This window comes from Hemitrygon akajei, chromosome 18 (genome assembly GCF_048418815.1).
Source record: "Hemitrygon akajei chromosome 18, sHemAka1.3, whole genome shotgun sequence".
Classification (NCBI taxonomy): Eukaryota; Metazoa; Chordata; class Chondrichthyes; order Myliobatiformes; family Dasyatidae; genus Hemitrygon; species Hemitrygon akajei.
The window spans coordinates 48,021,933-48,048,726 of NC_133141.1; the positions used below are offsets into that span (position 1 = coordinate 48,021,933).

The window sequence follows — 26,794 nt, forward strand, 5'->3', positions numbered from 1 at the left end:
ATTATCATGCATTTCATGTTTTGCATTTTATCCAAATATTTCCAGACTACAAGTAGCTAAACAGTCCATCTGTGACAACACATTCTGTACACTTAGTTCCAATTAATATTTGCATTTCATCAGAAAAATTACATATAACATTATCATATTTAAAGGAAAATAAAAATAATCTCACTCAACAACACCCTCTAGTGATTGTATTAAATACAATGTCAATATTTCAAAAAAAAATCACTAGCTGAAGATCACTGTTGGTTCATCTCGATTTTGTTTCTTCATTTTTTGGAAAGGTTAATGAAAATTGGGTATTTTTACTTTACAGGAGATCCTATATTCCACTGGGATGAATCAAAAGATCTGCACCAATGGAATGCACATATCCACTTCCGCAAAGTGAAACTAAATCATGGGCTAGAGTAATAATAACTACAGATGGGCTTAATCAGTTCTTTGACAAAACCTCGTGCTCTTTCACATGTTGGTAGACACATTATGTTTTATCACACCATTTCTGCAAGCATATTTACTTGCCTGGTCTTTATCTCCAGAACCCCACAAACAATTGGGATCAATCAGTATTGTACTTGAGTATTTTGAAACCCATGTATGACATTTTTAAAGCAGAATACATAAAAATGGCTGATATTTATTTGCCTGTACAGAAAGTTATTGGTGGGAAAACTAAAATCCTATTTTCCTTGCAGGCCTTGCGATACTTTGGTTTGTCTTAATAGCTAAGATCACAAAATATTCAAGCCCTATTTATAATGGATAATTAACAAAGAGTTTATGTTCAGAACAGGGAACTAAAATTCTGGTGAGAGACAACTAGCATTAAAAAAATGATCACGAGGAAATCTGCAGATGCTGGAAATTCGAGCAACACACACAAAATCCTGGTGGAACGCAGCAGGCCAGGCAGCATCTATAGGGAGAAGCACTGTTGACGTTTCGGGCCGAGACCCTTTGTCAGGTCTAACTGAAAGGAAAGATAGTAAGAGACTTGAAAGTAGGAGGGGGAGGGGGAAATGTGAAATGATAGGAGAAGACTGGGGGGGGGTGGGGGGGGGGTTGAAGCTGAGAGCCAGAAAGGTGATTGGCAAAAGGAATACAGAGCTGGAGAAGGGAAAGGATCATGGGACGGGAGGCCTAAGGACATTAGCTCATAACTGTATTTTAAAATATACTAACAGATGAAGCTGGCTTTTTATATACTGCTATTATTGAATTATTTTGTTAACCTTACAGTGCATCAACAGTACATGGGAATCTGAGTTAGGCAGTACAGTCAAATTTGACATAGTGCTAGTGTTGTTGTACAACCTGCAAATAAGTTTTTGGAGAGAAGATTATGGAGAAGAGTAAGTATCTGAGCTCATTTTGATGAAATGACTTCTTAAAATAACTACAGATATCCTTAATGAAGTGTTGCATGATGGGAGATATGAAAACATGGAAATCAATGATTGGTCTTAAGGATTACAAGTAGACCAGGAAAAGAGACAAAAGAGAATGCAGATGCTGGAAACTGGAGCAAACAAAAAAAATTGCTGGAAGCACTCAGTGAGTCAAGCAACACTGGTAGAGGCAAAAGGATGGTTGGCATTTTTCATCAAGGTAGGCCCTGATGCAGGGTCATGACCCAAAATGTTGACCATCCATTTTACTCCACAAATGTTGCTCGCAGAGTTCTTCCAGCAGTTTACTTTTTGTTAGAAATCAGGAAAAGATCTGGCAACCTTTTGGTGAATGAAGTGTTTAGAAAGAAAACAGTTGTTCTAAATATTTTCAGTACAAGAAGTAGCTAAAAGTTAGCTCTTCACTGAACATTATAGAAAGGTACCTCGGTTCAATATAATGAATTGCATGCAATACATTTTTGTCAAATTATTAAGTTCTAATTGAAAATAACCACCAATTCTAAATAACTTGCTTTGCATGCACTTGTCTTGTTTTCCCAAGAAACAGTACTATTAACCTACCTCTTACACCAGTGCAAATTCTAACTATTGTCAAGGCTCAAGTAATGGAGAATGGATTATTTAAGCACAAACTTAAGCACAAATTTAAGCACATGGGGATGAATAAAGTATCTATCTATCTATCTATCTATCTATTTTAGCGTTTATTATGAGATCATCAAGCTTTAAGATACAGCTGGTTCATATGTTAAAACCATCCCTCACATCTGCTTCAGCATAATGTGAGCTCCCTATCAGTAAGATTTAATATTTCCATTTTATGCCCCAGCCAACTATTTCACTTAAAAGGGTCATGAAAATCCGTCAGTGTACTTCACTGAATTTCGGACAGCAATGGGCAGTAGACAAACCTACTTATTAGCTTTACAGGAGAACTTGCACTCAACTGGGATGAATCTTGACCTCCACCCATGCTATTTTTAAATCTTATGATTGAATATTAACTGAATATTTTATTGAATTTCTTGTCAAGCTTTAGTACATTTATGAAATTGAAATCATTTTCAGATAAGGGTTTGAAATATAGCAAGTTAAAAGCTGGAAATGTTACTCAGCAAGGTTAATTAAGCAACAACCCATACACAGTGAGCATGTGATTGGCTTATCCTTCGAACCTGCCCTACAAGAGTTCCCCTAGTGCCAGGGTTGAAACTCTTTAGCTACAGAAGGTGGGAAAGCTTCCTAACAGAACACAGCAGAGCTCCAACAAGCCACCCTGTTTATAGCAGAGTTCATTTTACAGATCAGATCACAAACGTCATCTTTATGTGCCATTTGCTCGAACTTTAATGAAATAACCAGTGAAGCACAGCAAGACCTTAATGCCTTTAAAGCGATAAAAGCTGAAAGGACGTCATTGGTAGCTTCATTATCATTTTAAATATAATGTTACATGTTGAGAAGTTCTGAAGTTCACCCAGTGTTTCTTAAATTATGGCAGCATATTAAAAACCTAGATGATACACCTGCTTTTAGGATAAGAACTTTGAGCTGTTCGCAGAGAGATATATGATCTTACAATTTAGTTCTAAAGGGAAACTTTCAATCACTCACATTAGGACATCAAATAGACTATTCTTTTTGCAAATAGTTTTCACATTAATCCTTTACTCTCAGATGTGGTAACATAAAACAATATAACATTAGACAGATATGAAGAACTAAATTCTGGATCTAAGAGCTGTACAAGTGGAAAGACGTTTAATTATTGGTGGAGTGCTCAGCTATTCCAACTATACCACAGAAAAATAATGGGAAGTCCTAAGATATCAAAAGGATCTGAGAATGAAAACATTATACAATAACCATGTGTAAATATTAATATCCAGAAAATTAGTTTATTGTTTTATAACATCAATGAGCTCAATGCCAAGGTTAATGTAGTGTCTTTTTAAGAAAGAACTTACTTTCCTTTACAATTCTAACTTATACTTTTGTGGAGAATTCAAAACCAGCCAGGATTCTAAAGGCCAGTTCACTGTTCAGAAACAAATTAGATGGAATTCAGTACTTTTCTGTTTCCAATAAGTCAATGAGGATTTTTAAAAAATTAAAGCATATTTAAGAGGAGGATGTGGCTGGTCACTCCATCATTTGACAAATCAATCACTTCAGCTGCAGGAGGGGAAAATCCTGGAGGCCCCTAGCTCACAACACATGGAAAGAAAGCTTCTCATACAATATCCAAAGGAAAAATAAATTGCTGAGAGACATTCAAGTAATCTTAAGAATCATCTATGTTTATTTCCAACAGGTGTGTCTTCATTTGAAGGTAGTTGAGTGGAGGGTGATGGAAGGGTTCTCATGTATTAGTAGTCAACAGAAGAATCAACGTTTGGCCAAAGAACCAGAGTTAAGAAGAATTTTGACTATGAATAAAGCAAGCAGAAGAGTTTAGATGTATTTCAGACCACGTGACCATGATAACGGTCTTAACATGGATGTTGAAATCACAAAAGATGCGTTAGAGGGAGGTATCAACAGAATGTACACAGGAAGAGGGCTCTGGTGGAGAGTTCATAACTAAATTAGCGCAACTTTGGAAACATTTCTAAAGGCTAACAAGAGATTTTGATTGGTAGAGTGAAGCAGGAGATGAGATGTAGTGTGGGATGATATCTGGACAGTAGAGTTCAACACAGGATGGACATTATATTGGATGGAGGATGGAATACTGATGACAAAAACACCATAAAAGTTAAGTCTAGAATGTGGCAAAGCACAAGTTTATAACATTACTGGGAAGGAAATGGATATCAAAGAAATTATAATTAAGCTCATCTAAAATTTGAATACAGTTCTTCCAACTTCAAATAGTAGTGGAATGAATCTTTAATGGTACTTTTCCTGCTTCCTTTACCATAATTGATTTTGTTGCTTTGACTCTTACCTTCAAGTTAAAAGGCCATTGACTTGGCAATGGATGTTACCATATTCACTCCAGCTAAAGTCAAGCTCCAACTGAGTTAATGTTGAAAAGAAACAATGCAACACAATTGAATTTCTTGGCTGATATAACACATTTTCTTTGCTTTTTTACTTAGAAACAATAACCAGAACCTGACCTGTGTGCAAAGTATTCAGGATAACATTTGTCTCTATTAAAGCATGCACTTTACAGAGTCAGAATTCTAATTTATATTCCAATCTTTCTACAGAAAACAAAATGTTGATGAATTATTAGTAACTAATTCTTCATAATTAAGAAATAAATTCAGACACCAATTGCGTAAACAACACTATACAATTAACTACACGATTTTGATTGCAAAATAATAAAAACTTTAGACTTTGCCCATTTTCCAGTTACTTCAGACAATGTTTTAAGTGAAGGATAAATACCTTTGCTTTTACCAGGCAGTGACACAGCAAGTGTCTGGGTACCAGCACTCATTCAGTTTCATCCTTTTGCATAAAAGTTGACAGAGATAAGAGATAAAAGTCTGCTAAAATTTGATAAATCTGTACTGTTGCAGTGGAGGTCCAGAATATTGGTGGGGCATTGTGCTTTATCACCAGGGTTTCTTGGGACTGAAGATAATTGAGTAAAGTTAACAGATATAGTTACACAGCAAAAAACCTTGCTGATTCCAAACTGTTAATTCTAACTCCCTATACCCACTACCCCCTAGCACAGGAAAGCTCTATCTTGGCAGAGCAAATTGAAAACTGATTAACGTTAATCTTCCAACAGAACCATTTTATAACTGACTTATTAGCCACAAATACTAACCCTTGAATAAATGAAACACTGATCACAGTGATGCAATTTGTGCTGTTCCACACAAGATAGAAGCACACTGGAGAATATTTTACATCCACAGTTTTTCAGGCATTACAAAAGGAACCCAAAGAAATCACAATGTTCTCTGTCAACAAAGGATGGAAGCCAAAAAAAATCAGATTCACCTACTTAGAATATTTGCAAACTCTGTCATGGAAGAAGTTACAAGACAGACAGAGGAAAATATTCAAGCAGGTGCTAAATGCCTCCTTGAAGAAATACAACATTCTTACTGTCTCCAGTGGATCTTCAGCCCATGACTGCAGAAAAGGAAGGAGGAGTATTGGTATGGTATGGACAGCCTTAAGTCCATACATCAGGAGCACAAAGAAGCCCTGCGTAAACAGTTGTAGGAGTACATAGCCTCTCAAACTATCCACCTGCCTGCTCAGTCAACCACCAACTGCCCCATCTATGGAAGAATTTATAGTTCCCACATTGACTAAAATGGAAAAGTCATCATGAAAGAATGTTGGCACTGATGCAGCAAGTTACTATTGTGGTGAATCAAAGAAATGGTAATATGATAGTTATACAGTACAGGGACTCTCTGGGTTACAAAACCCTGATTTACTGAAATCCAATTTTACACAAATTCCCTCATGTATTTTTGAAGTTTCCAGTTTCTGATAATAATAAATAACAAAGTGTTTCATGGCATTCATTAATTACTGGCTTTGGTATATACAGTGGATTACAGTTAATTGGGACAGAAAACTGCTGTTGAACAGTTTCTAACTAGCGACTGTTGCATGCATTTGTATGGCTGTTACGACACTACACCGTACTTAGAGCGGACAGTTTTTAAAAAAGCATCAGTTGCATGTGTTTCTGTTCAAAAAGCCCTGATTTTTGTCACTGATAGTTGGCAACAAACAAGCAGTAAGACACTTCAGAACTGTTTTGCTTGCAGTGGATTTAAGCTTTGAGGGTTGGAAATGCCAGAAATGGCCAGGAATGAAAATGAAACTATTTCACTACTTCAACAAGTTAGGAACCATGAAGAATTTGAAGTAACAACAATCATCTTGAATGTTACAATGAAAATGAAGATTTGCAGGATGCAACCATTGAAAGCAATGTATGAATGCAGCCGATAACTACAGGTGTCTGTGCTGCTTTTGTTCATTTACAATCAATCCAAAGAGTGTGGCAGTGTACACTGGAAGAATTCCTCCATCGATAACTATTAGGAACTAATACACAGTTTTATAATATGTCATAGTACTGGTAGTGTTCTAATTTGTTCTGTATTTCATTTAAGTACATAAATTGCTACTCAGTTAAATGGTAGTTTGTCTTTTTTATGTCTTTTTACCTATTTCAGCTAATTGGGGCAGCCACTTAATTGGGCCAAAATATATTGGTCTCAAATGTCCTAATTAACTGGAATCCACTGTATTACGTTAGCTTAATAATGGCTATTGTTAGGGTGAATATTCAATGAAATGGAAGATTTATAGCAAATGTATGTAAGGAATTGTGAGATATAGGCAGCCAGAATCTCTTTTTCTCAGGGTGGATGCACTCAGTGTATCCTGTGTAGCTCCTGTACCTAATAAAGTGGCCATTGAGTGTATGTTCATGCTCTTCGGCTGCTGTAGCCCATCCACTTCAAGGTTTGATCTGTTCTGCATTCCGAGATGCTCTTCTGTGCACCACTGTTGTAACTTGTGCTTATTTCAGTTACTATTGCACTCCTGTAAGCTTGAACCAGTCTGGCCATTCTATTCTGACCTCTCCCATTAACAAGACATTTTCATCCACAGCATTGCCACTCCCTGGATATATTTTTATTATTTGTGCCATCCTGTAAACTTCAGAGACTGCTGCGTGAGAAAATCCCAGGAGATCAGCAGTTTCTGAGATACTCAAACCAAAAATTATTCCATGATCAAAGTCACTTAGATCACATTTCATCCCCATTCTGATGTTTTGTCTGAACAACAACTGAACCTCTTGACCATGTCTGTGTGCTTTTATGCATTGAGTTGCTGTCACATGATTGGCTGATTAGATATTGGCATTAATGAGGTGTACAGATGTACCTAATAAAGTGGCCACTGAGTGCATGTTGGCTACAAGAGGGCACAGCTTTAAGGTGAGAGGGGGAAAGGGGAAAAGTCTAAACAGGATGTGAAGGATAAGAGTTGTTTTAAATATAGAGAGTGGTAAATGCTTGGAATACGATGCCAGAGATGGTAGTGGATGCATATATGAGAGAAACATTGAAGGGGCTTTTAGATAGGTGTTTGAATGTGCAGGAAATGAAGGGATTAGTTTAATTTGACTTTATTCTATAATGGTCTATGTAGGATATGATATCAGTACCTATGGAAAACAAACATTACAGAGAACTCGGCATAGGGACAGTTCTCAGGAACAGAAATTTTACATTAAATGTATACTTGCATCAAAATATCGCTCTGAATATCCAATCAGTGCAATGGAAAGAACCAAATATTTTCATCTAAAAACTTCACGATTTAGATTCCTCAACTCCACTCATACACTATGGAATGCAACTAAACTGCAAATTCAGTTTGTTAGATATATAATACATGCTGCAACCCTCATTATTTTTAAACCATTCTTTGATCATTTATGGTCTTCCTTCCAAATTATATTAACTTCTGCAAATTATGTGCATGCATAATCACAACTTTTCCATGAAAGCAAGCTTCAGAAAGAAACAAACTGAATTCAAACTGTTAGAGTGCAACCTCCAGCAATCCAAAGTGTACTTCTATCGGACTGAAAGACGGGAGGAGGTGCTGAACACGCCAACTGCATTAACATTACAGTTAGATCCACAAGTTTGCAGACTGATGCAGCAAGATGAGCCATCTCCAAGAGCTGAAATACAAGTTACTGCTTGTCATCCCATCACTCAAAAGAAATGACAATCAGCTCTCCAACTCGATGTTCATTCAATCTGGAACGTTATCTATAAAGTCAAAAACAGGTTGCTCTGTTATTCTACAAAGTCCTACAGAGACAAAAATAATGTGGACTGCAGTCATCAAAGCCCATGGCTTTATGCTTTAATCTTTATTAATGGTATAATGATCAACCTCAAACTTCTTAGAAATACGTGATATAAATTCATATTACCTTGTCAGTACCTGGAGATGACCACAACATATTCAGTCTTAAATTATAGAAAAGGATTTGTGCCTGAACTCCTATGATATGGTACCCTGTGACCTGGAAAATCCCATGTCCCAGAAAGGAGTTGGAGCAGGACTCCCAGAACTATTTTGTTGGTAGTCTCACTGCCTCCTCAAAGTTTAAGTGCACATTTTCAGGGAATCAAAAATTGCCACCTAAGAATCAGGTTAGAGGTGAGATTCGGAAATTGTGGATGGCTGACAGATCTAGAGTCAACCAAGGTTTGAGCTGTAAGTCACTGGTACAGTGGGAAGAAGGACTGGGGGCTTTTTCCTGGGTGGGCAAGGGTGGTGGTAGTCAGAAGGATCTTAATTTTGAATCTGTCAAAGGAAAGCTGGGATTGTGTGGGTGATTGGTCAAGGATTGGGACAATAATCAGATACATGACAAAAGTGGGAATGGCGGGGTAGAAGGAATAAAGAGTGCTGGAGACTGAGGGCTACATCCTGGAGTAATAGAATCATGGGGGTCAGTTGGTTAGTGGGAGGGTTGATCAACAACATGGGTTACTGTAGGGTAGAGGTAGGGTGGTGGACACAAGGTAAATAAGAGACCTCAGTCTAGTGTTATGCTGGGAAAACCTATTTGTTTCAATGACTGTGCTCCCACATCAAAGCAATCCAAGCTTTTTCACAATGTTTTCAAAAGAGTATTGAAAGGGATGACGTTAATACTTGCTGCCCTAGAAAATAAATCATGATGGCGGGCAAGGATGAATCAAGGCTTGAATGGCCTGGTCAATTTCTCAGAAACGCAAAACACCACAAAGTGATAACTGCAGCATTTCACGCCCCAGAAACGTCAATGTTCAACAGGAAAATTGATAAAAACAGTATGGTGGATTGGATAGTGGACTACTTGACAGATAGACCTCAGTATGTGCGGTTGGGAGACTGTAGGTCTGACACGGTGGTCAGCAGCACAGGAGCGCCGCAGGGAACCGTACTCTCTCCGGTCCTGTTCACCCTGTACACATCAGACTTCCAATATAACTCGGAGTCCTGCCATGTGCAGAAGTTCGCTGATGACACGGCCATAGTGGGGTGTGTCAGGAATGGACAGGAGGAGGAGTATAGGAAACTGATACAGGACTTTGTGATATGGTGCAACTCAAACTACCTGCGTCTCAATATCACCAAGACCAAGGAGATGGTGGTGGACTTTAGGAGATCTAGGCCTCATATGGAGCCAGTGATCATTAATGGAGAATGTGTGGAGCAGGTTAAGACCTACAAGTATCTGGGAGTACAGTTAGACGAGAAGCTAGACTGGACTGCCAACACAGATGCCTTGTGCAGGAAGGCACAGAGTCGACTGTACTTCCTAAGAAGGTTGGCGTCATTCAATGTCTGTAGTGAGATGCTGAAGATGTTCTATAGGTCAGTTGTGGAGAGCGCCCTCTTCTTTGTGGTGGCGTGTTGGGGAGGAAGCATTAAGAAGAGGGACGCCTCACGTCTTAATAAGCTGGTAAGGAAGGCGGGCTCTGTCGTGGGCAAAGTACTGGAGAGTTTAACATTGGTAGCTGAGCGAAGGGCGCTGAGTAGGCTACGGTCAATTATGGATAACTCTGAACATCCTCTACATAGCACCATCCAGAGACAGAGAAGCAGTTTCAGCGACAGGTTACTATCGATACAATGCTCCTCAGACAGGATGAAGAGGTCAATACTCCCCAATGCCATTAGGCTTTACAATTCTACCGCCAGGACTTAAGAACTTTTTAAAAGCTATTATTAATGCTTTTTGAGATAGTGATTTAGATGCATATCATATTTTTTACTGAGTTAAGTATTGTATGTAATTAGTTTTGCTACAACAAGTGTATGGGACATTGAAAAAAAAGTTGAATTTCCCCATGGGGATGAATAAAGTATCTATCTATCTATCTATCTATCATCTATCTATATAACTGAACCTCGTCATATTTCTGCAAACACTGTGACATTTCCTATTTTGTTCTATACAAATGGCAATCCTAATTGATATCGTGCAGCATTTGTGGAAGAATATAGAATGCAGAACATAGAAATCTACAGCTCATTACAGGCCCTTTGGCCCGCTATGTTGTGCCGACCATGTAACCTACTCTAGAAACTGCCTAGAGTTTCCCTAGCACATAGCCTTCTATTTTTCTAAGCTCCATGTACCTATCTAAGACGCTCTTAAAAGACCCTATTGTATCCGCAAAGATTCTATTGTATCCACATAGGTCCTGACTTGAAACATTGATAATTCTTTTCTTCCCACAGATGCTGCTTGACCCACTGAGTTCCTCCAGCAGATTGTTTGTGAAGGCACTGTTGCTTCGTCTATCTATTGTCATATTCAAACCTTCTCAACATAAATGTTCAGGCAGTAAGAGACTAGTTTTCACATCCCTCCATCTTACAAATACGACGCACATCTTTGAAACTTTGAATAAAACAGGAGCCAACTTGCACACAGCAGATCCCACAAACCCAATGAGCGAAGAGTAGGCCGTTAATTAGCTTTGTTTGGCCTTTTTGAAAGGGGAATGTTTCCTGTCCACAGAGACCGTTACTTAACAAGACAGTAGATTTACCGCACATCTCCCAAATCACTACATGCAGCAGCAACACATGAATGATAGAGCTTCACATACAGACAGTGTAGTGCTCTCAGAAAATCCCAGGCCTGAGTCTGAGCTTACCTGGCCCTGCACCCTGACACTCAGGACCACAGGATCTGATGTCCAGAAAGCTGCCGTTCAGCAGTCTGAGTGCACTGTCTAACATCCTGGATCACTGATGTGGAAGTTTTTCACTGTATTTTGGTACATGTGACAATAATAAGCCAATACCAATGACCCAAAAGAAGGGCTGGGATGCCCACCTCTATGAAGAATTCCACTGTATTGACAAGTGGCCAATAAGGAGCTTGAACACGCTGACTTCAGTTCTTTGCGGAAATGGGACCCGCTCTCGGGTCCCCACGACCTGCCACTTTTTGATATGCCAAGGATGCCGGATTTTCGTGGCTCTGGAAGTGGGCGGACTCGAGGCCAGTGCCACCGCCTGGGAGACAGAAGATCGTAAGCAGTGTACTGGCTGCTGTTCTTTGGGCACAGAGCTCAGAAAAAATGACACAACAGACTTCTAACACCATAAATCAGTGAGTTGTTTTGTTATGTCTCCCCTCCTGCTGTGAAACGGGGACACCTCTTTTTCCCTTATTAGGGAGAGAGAGAGAGCCTGTGGTTTGTTGAATTACTGGGTGAATGAGTACTCTTTGGGGCACTGTGAGTCTGTGTCTTTATTGATACTTTGCTACATGTTTGAGTGCTCGGTGGGGGGTGCTGCAGATGCTTTTATTGCTGGTGGGGGGGCCGTTGCTTTGCTGCTGCTTATGCATGGGAGGGGGAGAGGGCTTTGGGGTTCTGACATTTAAGTGTCATTCGTTCTTTGGGGCACTCTGCTGTTTCTGTGGATGTCAGTGAGGAAAAATCATTTCAGGATGTATACTGTATACATTTCTCTGACATTGAATGTACCTATTGAAATAGCCAGTTTGCTTATCTTCCAATAAGAAAAGTCCATTAGTAATTACAAAAGTAACTAGAGCATGCAATGCCCCAGAATTAGAAAATGTCTTCAGGTCAAAGAATGGACTTTATATACTGAACGCTATCAGCCCTTTGTTTTGATAAGGGATCTTTGTATAGACATTTTGTTGAATTTAACAGTTGAATATTGGACAAGCGATTCTTGTGCCTTCAGTTTTGGGTACACACAGTGTGCTAATAATGTACAGTATCTTTTCATAGAGTTTACCAATAAAAGTTTCTTTCATTCTGATCTGGACATTCTTGTCTATAGCACACATTCTTCCCCAGGGGAAGGGAAACTGAGAAACTATGTTCTGATAAAGCCAGATGCAGATCATTATGTGGCTTTATTTGAGCAGATTCATTTAGTTTCAGTATTACAATTGATCTTTACGTGACAAAAGTAACAGACTTTCTTTACTCTTGCAGATTAATGCGTGCTCTTACTCAATGCACAATGTCACACTGTCTCCTTCTGCATTTCACTAAGAATGCATCCACTTGTAGTTTGGGGTTCAGAAAGCAAATTGACAGGGCAGCTGTAACTCAGTCATTTAATATTCTTCTCCCTAGTCTATGTATAGTCAGATGCCCATCAGACAGTTCTAAGGAACAGATTGAGCAATCTCATAAAGTAACACTCCATGACTAACTAACTCACCAGCATTTGTAGGAGGCCCGCTACAGCAAGAAGCAAAGCTCAAGGGAAGAAGGTGACGCTGTTCATTATTCTGGAGGTGGCAGATTTGCAGGCAAAATTCAAAATAGGTGATGTCAAGCTCATGTTCAAACATCCATTTATCTGCAGAAACCTGTTGCAGAGGATCGTTTCTGAAAAAAACAACTTCATGGATTCAATTCCACAGTCTAGAAACTGGTCAATAGCCATTATGCTGGGGAGAATCCACACAACTTCCAAAGATCTTGAAAAACTTGGCGAGAATTCATCTATTTGTCAAAGAGTATTTTTCAAAAGGAATTAAAATCATGCAATCCACAGTTCCTACCAATTTTCTGCAGAGAATGATGCATTTGTTGGATGACATTGCCTGCACATTTAGTACATTGAGGAAAACAAATAGATTCTGCAAAAATGTTAAATATTCTTCAACTTCATCATTAATACTATCCTCATTAAACTGGATACAAAATTAGTCATGAGCAAATTGACCGGGAGGTTACACACACATTCACGTCACTGGGTCTCTGGCACTGGAGGCTCAGAAGGGAAGAGGGGAGAAGAGAACTGCAGTAATGAGAGCGGACTCCACAGTTAGAGGAGTAGACACGAGATTCTATGGACATGATAAAGACACCTGGGTGGTATGTTACTTCCCTGGTGCCAGGGTCGGGGCCGTCTCAGATCAGGTCCATGACATTCTAAAGGCGGAGGGTGAGCAGCCAGAAGTCTTGGCACATACTGACACCAATGACACAGGTAGGAAAAGCAAGGAGGCCATGAAGAGAGAACTTAGGGAGCTAGGTAGAAAGCTGAAAAGCAAGCTAGCAATCTCTGGATTGCTGCCTGTGCCACACACCAATGAGGAGAGGAACAGGATGATTTGGCAGATGAATGTGTGGCTGAGAAACTGGAGCAGGGGCAGGGTTTTAGATTTCTGGATCATTGGGATCTCTTCTGGGGAAGGTACAACCTGTACAAAAAGGACGAGTTACACCTGAACCCAAGAGGGGCCAGTATCCTTTCCAGCATGTTTGTTAGAACTGTTGGGGAGGGTTTAAACTAATTCGGCAAGGGGGTGGGAACCGGAATGATAGGGCTGAGGATAGGGTTGTTGGTTTACAAGCAGAGGCAATGTGTAGTGAAACTGTCAGGAAGGACAGGCAGATGATAGGGCAACATTGCAGTCAGTGAGATGAAAGGTAAAAGGGTGATGGATAGAGGACTTAAGGTGTTTTATTTGAATGCACGCAGTATGTGGAATAAAGTAGATGATCTTGTAGAGCAGTTAGAGAATGGCAAGTGTGACTTCATGGGCATCACTGAGTTGTGACTGCAAGAAGAGTATTATCAGGAGTGTAACATCCAAGGACACACATTGTATTGCAAGGACAGGCAGCTAGGCAGAGGGTTGGGGTGGCTCCAATGATTTAAAAATAATGAAATCAAATCGTGAGAAAGAGGTGACATAGGATTGGAAGATGGAGAATCCTTGTGGGTAGAGTTAAGAAACAACAAGGGGAAAAAGACCCTGATGGGAGTTATACACAGGCCTCCAAACAGCAGCCAGGATGTGGGCTACAGCTTAAAATGGGAGATAGAAAAGGCATGTCAAAAGGGCAATGTTGCGATAGTCATGGAGGATTTCAATACGCAGGTTGATTGGGAAAATCAGGTTGGTGCTGGATCCCAAGAGAGGATTTGCAGAATGCCTACAAGATGGCTTTTTAGAGCAACTTGTGGCTGAGTCCACTATGGGATCAGCTATGCTGAGTGTTGGGTAATGAACTGGATTTTATTAGGGAGCTTAAGGTAAACAACCCCGAAGGAGGCAGTGATCAGAATGTGATAGAATTCTCTCTGCAACTTGTGAGGGAGAAGCTAAAGTCAGATGTTCAAGTATTACAGTGGAGTAAAGGAAATTAAAAGGGAAGCATGGGAGGGGAGCTGGCTAGTTAATTGGAAGGGGTGATGGCAGAGCACAAATGTCTGGAGTTTCTGGAAGCAACTTGGAAAGTACAGGATAGAAACATCCCAAAGATGAAGAAGTATTCTTAAGGTAGGATGATGCGACTGTGGCTGACAAGAGAAGTCAAAGACAGCATAAAAGCAAAAGTGAGGGCATATAATATGGCAAAAATTAGTGGGAACTTAGAGGATTGGAAGGATTCTAAAAACCAGCAGAAAGCAACTAAAAAGCCATAAGAGTGGAAACGATGAAATACGAAGTAAGCTAGCCAACAATATCCAAGAGGATATAGATATATATATATAGAGAGAGAGAGAGAGTAAAAGAGAGGAAGAGTAGATATTGGATCACTGAAAAATGACACTGGAGAGGTAGTAAAGGGGGACAAGGAAATGGTGAATGAACTGAATAAGTATTTTGCATCAGTTTTCACTGTGGAAGACACTAGCAGTATTCCAGAAGATTGAGGGTGTCAGGGGGCAGAAGTGAGTGCAGTTGCTATTACAGGGGAGAAGATCATTGGGAAACTGAAAGATCTGAAGGTAGATAAGCCACCTGGACCAGATGGTGTACACCCCAGGGTTCTGAAAGAGGTGGCTGAAGAGATTGTGGAGGCATTAGTAATGATCTTTCAAGAATTACCAGATTCTGCAATGGTTCCAGAGGACTGTAAAATTGCAAGTGTCACTCCACTCTTCAAGGAAGGGAGGTTAAGTAGAAGAAGGGAAATTATCAGCCAGTTAGTCTGACCTCAGTGGTTGGGAAGGTGCTGGAGTCAATTGTTAAGGATGTGGCTTTGGGGTACTTGGAAGCTCATGATAAAATAGACCATAGTCAGCATGGTTTCCTCAAGGGAAAATCTGTTGTAATTCTTTGAAGAAATTGCAAGCAGGATAGACAAAGGAGAATCTGTAGATGTTGTGTACTTGGATTTTCAGAAGACCTTTGACAATGTGCTGTACATGAGGCTGATTAACAAAATAAGACCATAAGACATAGGAGCAGACTTAGGCCATTTGGGCCATCGAGTCTGCTCCACCATTCAATCATAGCTGATCCTTTTTTTTCTATCTCCTCCTCAACCCCAGTTCCTGGTCTTCTCCACATAACCTTTGATCCCATGTCCAATCAAAAACCTATCAATCTCCGTCTTAAATACACCCAACGACCTGGGGCCTCCACAGCTGCACGTGGCAACAAATTCCACAAATTCACCACCCTTTGGCTAAAGAAATTTCTCTGCATCTCTGTTTTGAAAGGGTGCCCCTCTATCCTGAGGCTATGCCTTCTTGTCCTAGACTCTCCCACCATGGGAAGCATCCCTTCCACATCTACTCTGTCTAGGCCTTTCAACATTCAAAAGGTTTCAATCAGATCCCCCCTCATCCTTCTAAATTCCAGTGAGTACAGACCCAGAGCCACCAAATGTTCCTCGTATGATAACCCTTTCATTCCTGAAATCATCCTTGTGAACCTCCTCTGAACGCTCTCCAATGCCAGCACTTAGTTTCTAAGATGAGGGGCCCAAAACTGTTCACAATACTCAAGGTGAGGCCTCACCAATGCCTAGCAGAGCGAAGGGCGCTGAGTAGGCTAATTATGGAAAACCCTGAACTTCCTCTACATAGTACCATCCAGAGACAGAGAAGCAGTTTCAGCGACAGGTTGCTATCGATGCAATGCTCCTCAGACAGGATGAAGAGATCAATACTCCCCAATGCCATTCGGCTTTACAATTCAACCGCCAGGAGTAAGATATGTTAAAGTGCCGGGGTTAGGACTCAATGTATTTAAGTAAACTACTTAAGAACTTTTTAAAAGCTATTATTAATGCTTTTTGAGAGGGTGATTTTAGATGCATATCATATTTTTACTGAGTTAAGTATTGTATGTAATTAGTTTTGCTACAATAAGTGTATGGGACATTGGAAAAAATGTTGAATTTCCCCATGGGGATGAATAAAGTATCTATCTATCTAAAGCCTCAGCAATACATCCTTATTCTTATATTCTAGAGCTCTTGAAATGAATGCTAACATGGCATTTGCCTTCCTCACCACTGACTCAACCCACAAGTTAACCTTCAGGGTGCTCTGCACAAGGACTGCCAAGTTCCTCTGCATCTCAGATTCCTGGATTTTCACATTTAGAAAATATACCACACATTTATTTTTACTACCAAAGTGCATGACCATGCATTTTCCAACATTGTATTTCATTTGTCACCTTCTCACCCATTCTCCTAACCTGTCTAAGTCCTTCTGCATTCTACCTGTTTTCTCAAAATTACCTGCCCCTCCACCAATCTTCATATCATCTGCAAACTTGGTAACAAAGCATCTATTGCATCATCTAAATCATTGATATACAGCATAAAAAGAAGTGGTCCCAACACTGACCCCTGCAGAATGCCGCTAGTCACTGGCAGCCAACCAGAAAAGGATCCTTTTATTCTCACTCGCTGCCTCCTACCAATCAACCAATGCCCTAACATGTTAGTAACTTTCCTATAATACCATGGGCTCTTAAATTGGTAAGCAGTCTCACGTGTGGCACCTTGTCAAGGGCCTTCTCAAATATACAACATCCACTGCATCCCCTTTATCTATCCTACTTGTAATCTTCTCAAAGAATTTCAACAGGTTTGTCACACAGGATTTTCCCTGAAGGAAACCATGCTGACTGTGTACTATCTTGTACTGTGTCACCAAGTACTCCATCACCTCATCCTTAACAATCGACTCCAACATCTTCCCAACCACTGAGGTCAGGCTAACTGGTCTATAATTTCCTTTCTGCTGCCTTCCTCCTTTCTTAAAGAGCGGAGTGACATTTGCAATTTTCCAGTCTGCTGGCACCATGCCAGAGTCCAATGATTTTTGGAAGATCATTTCTAATGCCACCACAATCCCTAACGCTGCTTCTTTCAGAACCCTAGGGTGCAGTTCCTCTGGTCCGGGTGACTTATGTTCCCTTAGGTCTTTGAGCTTTTTGAGCACCTTCTCTCTTGTAACAGAAACTGCACCCCATTTCTCTTCCTTCACACACTACAACATCAGGCACACTGCTAGTGTCTTCCACAGTGAAAACTGATGCAAAATACTCATTTAGTTCATCAGCCATCTCCTCGTCCCCCGTTATTATTTCTCCTGCCACATTTTTAGCAGTCCTATATCCACTCACATTTCTCTTTTATTTTTACCATACTTGAAAAAACTTTTACTATCCACTTTGATATTATTTGCTAGCTTGCTTTCACATTTCATCTTTTCCCTTCTAATGATTTTTAATTGCTCTCTGTAGGTTTTTAAAAACTTCCCAATCCTCTAACTTCCCACTAATTTTTGCTTTATTGTATGCCCTTACTTTTGCTTTTACAATAGCTTTGACTTCCCTTATCAGCCATGGTTGTACTATTTTACCGTTTGAGTATTTCTCCATCTTTGGAATACACATGTCCTGCACCTTCCTCATTTTTCCCAGAAACACACGCCATTACTGCTCTGCTGACATCCCTGCCAGCAGCTCCTTCCAATTTACTTTGCCCAACTCCTCTCTCATACCACCGTAATTTCCCTTACTCCACTGGAATACTGCTACATCAGACTTTACTTTCTCCCTATCAAATTTCAAGTTGAACACGATCATATTGTGATTGCTGGTTCCTAAGGATTCTTTTACCTCAAGCTCCCCAATCGCCTCCGGTTCATTACATAACACCCAACCCAGTATATCCGATCCCCGAGCAGGCTCGATGACAAACTGCTCTAAAAAGCCATCTCTTAGGCGTTCAACAAACTCACTGTCTTGAGATCCATTACCAACCTGATTTTCCCAATGGACCTGCATGTTAAAATCTCCCATGACTACCATAAAATTGCCCTTTTGACTCACCTTTTTTATTTCCTGCTGTAACCTGTGGTCCACCTCCCAGCCATTGTTGGGAGGCCTGTATGTAACTGCCATCAACGTCCTTTTACCCTTGCAGTTTCTTAACTCAACCCTCAAAGATTCAACATCTTCCAATCCTATGTCACAGCTTTCTACTGATTTGATGCCATTCTTTACCAGTACAGCCACACCACCACCTCTGCCCACCTTCCTATCCCTCTGATATAATGTGTAACCTTGGACATTCAGCTCCCAACTACAACCATCCTTCAGCCACGATTCAGTGATGGCCACTACATCATACCTGGCAATCTGTAAAAGTGCAGCAAGATCATCCATCTTATTTCTTATTCTACGCACATTTAGATACAAAACCTTGAGTACCGTATTTGCTATCCTTTCTGACTCTGCATCTCTAATAATTTGATACTCAGCCTGTTGGCTGCAACTAAGTCCCATCACCTCCCTGCCCTTCCTGACAGTCTGACTGCACACTATCTTTACTTTTTTACCATCCGTCCTATCCTGAATCCCTTCACTCCGGTTCCCACCCCCCCCCCCCCAAGTTAGTTTAAACCCTCTCCAACAGCTCTAACAAACCTGCCCAGCGAGAATACTGCTCCCCCTCGGGTTCAGGTACAACCTGTCACTTCTGTACAGGTCATACCTCCCCCAGAAGACATCCCATTGATTCAAGAACCTGAAGCCCTGCCCCCTGCACCAGCTTCTCAGCCACACATTTATCTGCCAAATCATCCTGTTTCTATGCATGGCACAGGTAGCAATCCAGAAATTACTACCCGGGAGGTCTTGCTTCTCAGCTTTCTACCTAGCTCTCTAAATTCTCTTTTCAGGACCTCATTGCTTTTCCTTCCTATGTCATTGGTACCGATATGTAGCAAGATGTCTGGCTGCTCCCCCCGCTCTCCAAAATGTTGTGCACACAATATGAGACGTCCCTGACCCTGGCACCTGGGAGGCACATGATAAACTCAATCCCTTTTGCAATGAAGGCCAATCAGCCATTTGCCTTTCTAACCACTTGCTACCTCTGCCTGCTGATATTTTTCATTTCATGCTCAAGATCACCTCAATCCCTCGATACTGCACTCATCTACAATCTTTCGTTATTTAGGTAATAAACTGCCTTTAGATAGAGTCAAGGATAGCTCCTGTTACGATGTTACAAGACTCTTGAATGAACCTCTTACATAATAAAGATAAACTTAATCTCTCAATCTGCTTTGTCTAGGACTTTGCACTTTATTTGTCTAGCTGCCCCGTACTTTGTCCGTAACTGTAATACTATATTCTGCATTCTGCTTTGTTTTTTGTCCCTTTTGTTCTACGAGGGGTGATTGATAAGTTCGTGGCCTAAGGTAGGAGGAGTTGAGTTATTAACTTCAAACTTTCTGCATTATCACTCAAAGAGTTGAACTGCATGTAACGAGAGCAATATAATTCATCTCCTTCTACCTTAGGCCACGAACATCAATCACCCTTGCTGTGGACACTTTCTGGAGGCCCAAGATCCATATGCTCCACGACCGCTGGACTAAGTGTGTAAATGTAGGAAGAGACTATTCTGAAAAATAAATGTGCTAGGTTTTCTAAATTGACTCCTTCTACCTTAGGCCACAAACTTATCAATCACCCCTCGTATCTCAATGTACTTATGTATGGATTGCATGGCAAATTTTCTCCCCACTATCAGGAACCACAAAGATTTGATATAAATGGAAAAGCTGGAAATACAACCTGTCCACTTTCAGGGAACTATGGATTTGAACCCTAAAGTGATTCTGTCCATCAGTGTTCCTTAGTGCCTGACCATTTACTGCTTATATCCTATCCTTGCTTGCATTCCCAAAATACATCACTTTATGTTTTTCAGGATTAAATTTCATCTGCCAATCTTCTCCCCAACTTATTATCTGACCTGACCTGTTGTAGTCTTTCCCATTACATGTTATTAAAAATGAGTTAGAAATACTTACTGATGTCCAGATATAACCAAGTGATGTCAGAATCAAAAAGATTCCAAAATATATTTACAATAAATGTTTGACAATAGAACTGTGCATGCAAGTTGCATTATACTTTTGTCTCTAAAAGTTATTGAAATATTATGAGCGGTATGGGAAAAACTGATAGTTTTAACTCTCAGAGCTCTCTCCTACAATTTTAAACGAGCTCGTTTCATTCTTTTCAAGATTAATTTATATCTCAGGATGAAATGGAAAGTTCTAAGTGAAACTACATTGAGATGCTTGCTGTTTTCTGACCTACTAGCACATGGCAATATGCTTGTTAAAGAAACACAATAAAGTGAGTCTCTTAGTAGGTATTCTCATTGCACCAAAGCACATAATTTGAACATTGATTAAATGTCAGCATAAAATGTTCAACATGAAGTGAAGACTGAAGTCATAACATGTAGTCAAGATTAAAATAAAGGCAACACCACAAAGATTTGACATAAATGGAAAAGCTGGATACTTAATCCATTATTATCTGCAGCAGATGGAATGCTGATCTTGAATTCAATTTTGGATCAGGGTCCATTAGTGATTTCAATTTGTTTCTGCAAAGATTCAGTTGATTGCAATTCATCTTTTTTTAAAACATATTTCAAGGTTTGATCTAAAATTACAAAGTTACAAACAAGGTCCCCAATTATTGTCAATTGAGGTTGAAGTAAATAATTCTCCTAAGCATTTGTATATAACTATAAATAAGGAAATAGATTTGAACTTGTTATTTAGACTTCATAACCAGAAAGTATATACCATCTAATAAAGATGAGCTTCAATTCCTTACTATTTCCTTGCAACTACAGTTTTAGGAACTGCACTCACATTAACTGTTCATTTTGTGAGGCATGGCCTGTACATTCAGTCTTTTTTACAAGATGGAATTAGGAACGTATTGAAATTCAGAAATGGTTTCAGGCTTTTCATTTTTCCCCACGGTTATGGTGTGCCATTGATTGCAAGCTTACATCTTACTACTTTTCAAATTCCAACAAAACTGACTGTTGAAAAGTTTAATTTACAGTAAATAAGATTTAAATCTATACAGTCCAATGAGCTGTTATACAGAAAATAAATACAAGAGTTAATTATTCTTCATTAGCATTATTTTCCAGATTAATCCCTGCCTTACATTTAATGCACTGGGTAACAATAAAGAAATATCTTGAATCACAAACAAAATTCAAGCCCTTTTATTTGTACAAAGTCAGTAGAGATTAAAAAAACATATACCTTTGATATAGGCAAGAGCATGTTTGCCAATAAATATCTGGTCCATCACCTCAAACATAGGAGTCACTTTCAAGCTTGCATGCATTCTGGACCATTCACAAATACTAGTAAATTCCCACATACTAAAATTTTCAAATTTGTCATTGGCAAATGTAGAGAATATGACTCAAGCAGCTACAACCTGAATTTGCAATTATAATGGAAACAACTGTTCAAAATGCACTTACAGAAATTTTGATTTGATATAATTTCTTTGCGATTTCCTAGATCTTTAGAATTGCTACAAACACTATTTCACATCCCCTTGAAGTAATTTATTTTTATGTGACTTTCTTAACATTCATTTCTTCTCAGTAACCAGCGTTTTCATTCCCTTGAGGTTTTTGTATGCAAAGCAGCACTACTTGACAGCCAAATTGTACTAAACAGGGTAAGCTGCTGCAAAAACATATAATTATCATAATCTTTCAAAACCATGAATTTACAAAAATTGTGGGTTCATAGACTGGCGCAGGGCAAAAATATCAAACACTCTTCTGATCCTAAAAGCCATAGATGTCACACCATTTTGGAATGCAATTCCACTGGCATACCTGCTTATAAAAATCAGTGGAAATGCAAGCATCTGCACTGTCCTTCCTGCAATCAATATTTCATTTACATTTATTAATTTACTGTCAAAATAACACCAAGGCTGTCAGTTCTCCTCCTCATTTATGCACAACATCCTCAGGAAATTTAGGTGAGAGGAGTTGAGTAAATCAGGAGGTGATGTGAATCCAAGATGCAAAGCTCAGATATAACCTTTACAAACTCAGCATCTGGGTAGTTGTCAGATTCACAACTGTAAGTCATTGAAATGAGTCGTCTCTGCCATGTTCAGCCACAACTCTCCATGGAAAGTTGGGGCTTTTTTGATCCACTCTGACCGCCCTTTCATATAATGTACTAAATCTAAAACAGATCTCTGATATACTAGTAACATGAACTTTACAATTCAACACGAGTGAATCTGCAGATGCTGGAAATAAATAAAAACACAAAATGCTGGCAGAACTCAGCAGGCCAGACAGCATCTATGGGAGGAGGTAGTGACGATGTTTCGGGTTGAAACCCTTCATGATGAACTACCTCCTCCCATAGATGCTGTCTGGCCTGCTGAGTTCTGCCAGCATTTTGTGTTTTTATTAACTTTACAAATCGGTTGCCCCCAATCCTTTCTTTTCTAACTGTTGCTAAAAGTATTTTTGTTTTGCTTTAGCCAAGATTCCTTTGCTTTCTCTGGGTTGATCAGTTGTGTAGCTGGCCAGCAAAACCAAAGACTCAGGTTCAATCACTGTCTCATTGAGTTAGCACACTCTCCTCGTGATTGTATGTGTTTTCTCTGAGTACACCAGTTTCTTTCTGTCCCATGTTAAAAACAAGTGCCAGCTGATAGCTTAACAATGCATTGTAAATTATCCCAAGTGTGTAGGTGAGTGGTGGGGGTGTGTGTAGAATTAGTATAAAAGGCGTTGATGGTGGGCTGAAGGGCCTGTTTTTGTGCATTCCCTCTTCACACATTATGACTCTAATAATGAAAGAGAGGTGGGATTGAGAAGGATGAGACATAAAAAAGTTCCTGTGCTGGGCTGTTCTATGTTCTATGTTCAAAAGTGACACAAAGATTTCCTCAATTACCCTCTAACCTGTTTAGTCAATACCCTTAAACCTGCACCCACTGGTTTTAGATGCTTCCAACTGAGGAAGATTTCGCACTCTCCAACCTACCTATGCTGCTCATAATTTTGTACATACCTGCAGGATAAGTACAGTATTTTAATACTAAGTCCCTAACGTTGGAAGGTATAGCAAAAAGACTAATGGAGGAGCAAGGCACACTAAATGGCAATTCTCAGGCTTCCATTCAGCTGCACCAAAGCGGACACTGGAAGTTGCTACCTGATGAATTCCATGATAATCGAGAGCACTGATGCCATCAACATTACAGTGAACACGAATTCCAGGCTACCGTCAGCCTCTTTCCCTGCGCCAATACCCTCATAATGTTTTGATTTGGACAGTACAGGTCCTCCTAAAATTACAAGCAGCCAAATGATGTGCAGTGTGTGAGCGTTTGAGAGAACATCAGGATGAATTTGCTAGCTGCTGCGGGACTGCCAACTGGAAACTCACTTCCAACTTGCAATCTGTCCGCTTTACAAACAGGTCACAGGAACAGAATCCAACTGTAACCTGGAAAGGACAGTAGTAGGGAAAACAATGTAGACTTAATCTGAAATCTGGATTAACTCAAACATCCACCACACAAATGGTACTACGTGAGCCATGGGACATGAAGATTAGAAAACAAAGACAGGGGAATGCAACTGTGGCTCTGGAGAGTCAGGGAAAAGGAGTAATCTGTGGTAAATGCAGGGAGAAGCATGGTTGATGGTACTGTAAACCAAAAGGGTCCTTATTCATTAAAATGCTGCCACTGTGCTAAATTTGTTTAAATGCTGCCACTGTGCTAAATTTGTTTAAATGCTAAAGTGCTAAAATAGTTGTTATACTGGCATGAAAAGCTTTTTATAAAAAAACACTTTTTCATTACACAGAATAAAAAACACAAAATGCTGGCAGAACTCAGCAGGCCAGACAGCATCTATGGGAGGAGGTAATAACGACGTTTCGGGCTGAAACCCTTCATCAGGAGATTCACTCGTGTTGCCTTTCATTACACAGACCGTGGTTGATATCTGGAACACACTGCCAGTGGAGGTGGTGGAATCAGACACAATTAGTACATTTTAAAAGCATTTAAACAGACACTAATTGGCAAGGTAGAGAAAGATACAGTCTTAATGCAGGTGTAATGGCTTCTCTATAACGTTAACTGCTAAGGCTAATGTAATGGCTTCTCCGTAATGTTAACAGCTGAGGTAATGGCTTTTCTGTAGCCGCGATGTTTGGGTTATAACTAGAGATAACGGGTGGCTAACCAATGGAGAGAAATGTTGCTCTTTCTTGTATGTCTGGGAGCAGGGTTTTCTGTGGTAGAGGAGAGTGAAGAGGAAGGACGAGTGCGGAGAGCGCTCGGTGATCACCGGATGGCGTGTACAGGAATTCGAGGGTTCGGAGGTCGGCAACGTTTTAGCGGAGGTCATTTATGGAGGAATACCTGAGGCGTGAACTCCAACGATTTTTGTGTACCGACTATTTAATAAAAGAGGCGCTTTTTAAAATTTTTTTGTCTACTAACCACATAGCAAAGTAAGAGATATAAAGTGTAATCATTTAATCGCATATTGTGTACTGCCTGATATTTTGCGTTGGGGGTTTGTACTAGGGTATATTACTCAGCATCCACCCAAACTTGAATACCTTGTTTGGCAGGGCCAAAAGCTGATTCCCCTGGACGGACGTGAGCGGCAAGCCAGGTGGCTACACTTTGGCGGCTACATCCGGGATTTGATTCCGTTGGATGCTCTATGATCACCCTGTTTAAATTAGTGCTGTTACGGATGCAGCTGGGTTCAAGCGCTGGTGTGTATCTGAACGTCTACCAATAATTAATGTGTGCGTGTTGAGTGGGGTAGATATTCGTACCCCAGATGAATTGTTAATTTGACAGATGTGTATGGTTAAAGCTGTCAGCAAGGCTGAAATCATATCGCGAAGAATACTGCAAGTCATGCATTCGATGCATGCGGCGGAAGACACTGCCTACGTGGGCAGCTCCCTTGTCCCACTTGCAGAGTGCGGGGCCCCTGGACCTGGTGTGTATGGATTTCCTGTCAATAGAGGCAGATGCCAGCAACACGGCGAATGTCTTAGTCATCACGGACCACTACACCAGGTATACACGGGCTTTCCCTACCGAGGACCATAGGGCAACTACGGTGGCAAAAGTGTTATGGGAGAAGTATGTCGTGCATTATGGCCTCCCCAGGTGGATACGTAGTGACCAGGGACGGGACTTTCAGAGTAAGCTTATCTATGAGTTACTGGACATGCTGGGAGTTGAGAAGTCGAGGACCACGCCCTATCACCTGCAGGGTGATCCTCAGCCAGAGAGGTTTAGTCGGATGTTGCTAGACATGCTCGGGACTCTGGAGATCAGCAAGAAGAGCAAGTGGAATCGACATATTGGGCATCTGGTTCACAGTTAGAACTCTACACGAAACGAAGCTACTGGCTACTCACCATATTATCTGATGTTTGGATGCGAGGCGAGGTTGCCCGCTGACCTTTGTTTTGGGACTTACGCGGGTGACTTACCCCTGAAGCCTTATCTGAAGTAAGTGTCTGACATGAGGAGGGAGCTGAAAAGGGCTTATGAATTGTCTGGGGTTGCGGCCAGCAAGCAGAATTGTGGAAATAAGAGGAGGTATGATCAGAAAGTGAGGTTCTCCCAACTCCTGCTGGGAGACCGGATCCTCATAAGGAAGCTGGGGCTACCTGGAAAGCACAAGATGGCTGACCGCTGGGCGGCCACTCCCTATGTGATGGAGAGTCAGATGCCAAACGTACTGGTTTTCCAGGTGAGACCACAGGAGGGGAAGGGTCCTGTCAAGATTCCCCATCGGAACCACCTGCTGCCCCTGGGACAAAAGGTACAGGTAGACCCAGAGCCCGACTTGGAGCCTACACCTAGTAAGAGGACCCAGGGCCCACAGCAGGAGAGGTTGGGCCGGGCCCCACCCCTGAGAGGGATACTGATTCGGAGGATGAGGACCTGGATGTGTGGTACAAGCTGCCTTTCGCTAACTCCCCACTGATTGAGGCAGAGACCCTTGGCCCTTCTCCCACTGAGTCAGGTGAAGTGGGGGTGCTATCTGTGGGTAGCCTGCGTTACAGCAGGAGCCTGAAGGAGAGGAAGCAGGGCCTGGACACGGGACACGGGGCTCCGAATTGCAGGGGGGCATGAGTGATAGGTCGGAGGAGGCCTCGCCAAGTAAACCAGAAGTATCCACAGTAGCATCTGAGCTGGAAGAGTTAGGTGA

At 40.7% G+C, this 26,794-nt stretch overlaps 1 protein-coding gene across 2 annotated transcripts in view; it reads right to left on the bottom strand.

Moving 5' to 3' along the window:
- Positions 1 to 26,794, bottom strand: part of mpp2b (MAGUK p55 scaffold protein 2b) — a 553,630-nt gene that overhangs the window by 285,814 nt on the left and 241,022 nt on the right. The window contains exon 1 of one of the 2 annotated variants that reach the window (XM_073071619.1): positions 4,824 to 4,945. The exons of the other annotated variant lie outside the window; for it this stretch is intronic. The gene's annotated coding sequence lies outside the window, so the exon portion shown is untranslated. Of the gene's footprint in view, positions 1 to 4,823; positions 4,946 to 26,794 lie in introns of those variants that run through there. 2 annotated transcript variants of the gene reach the window in all.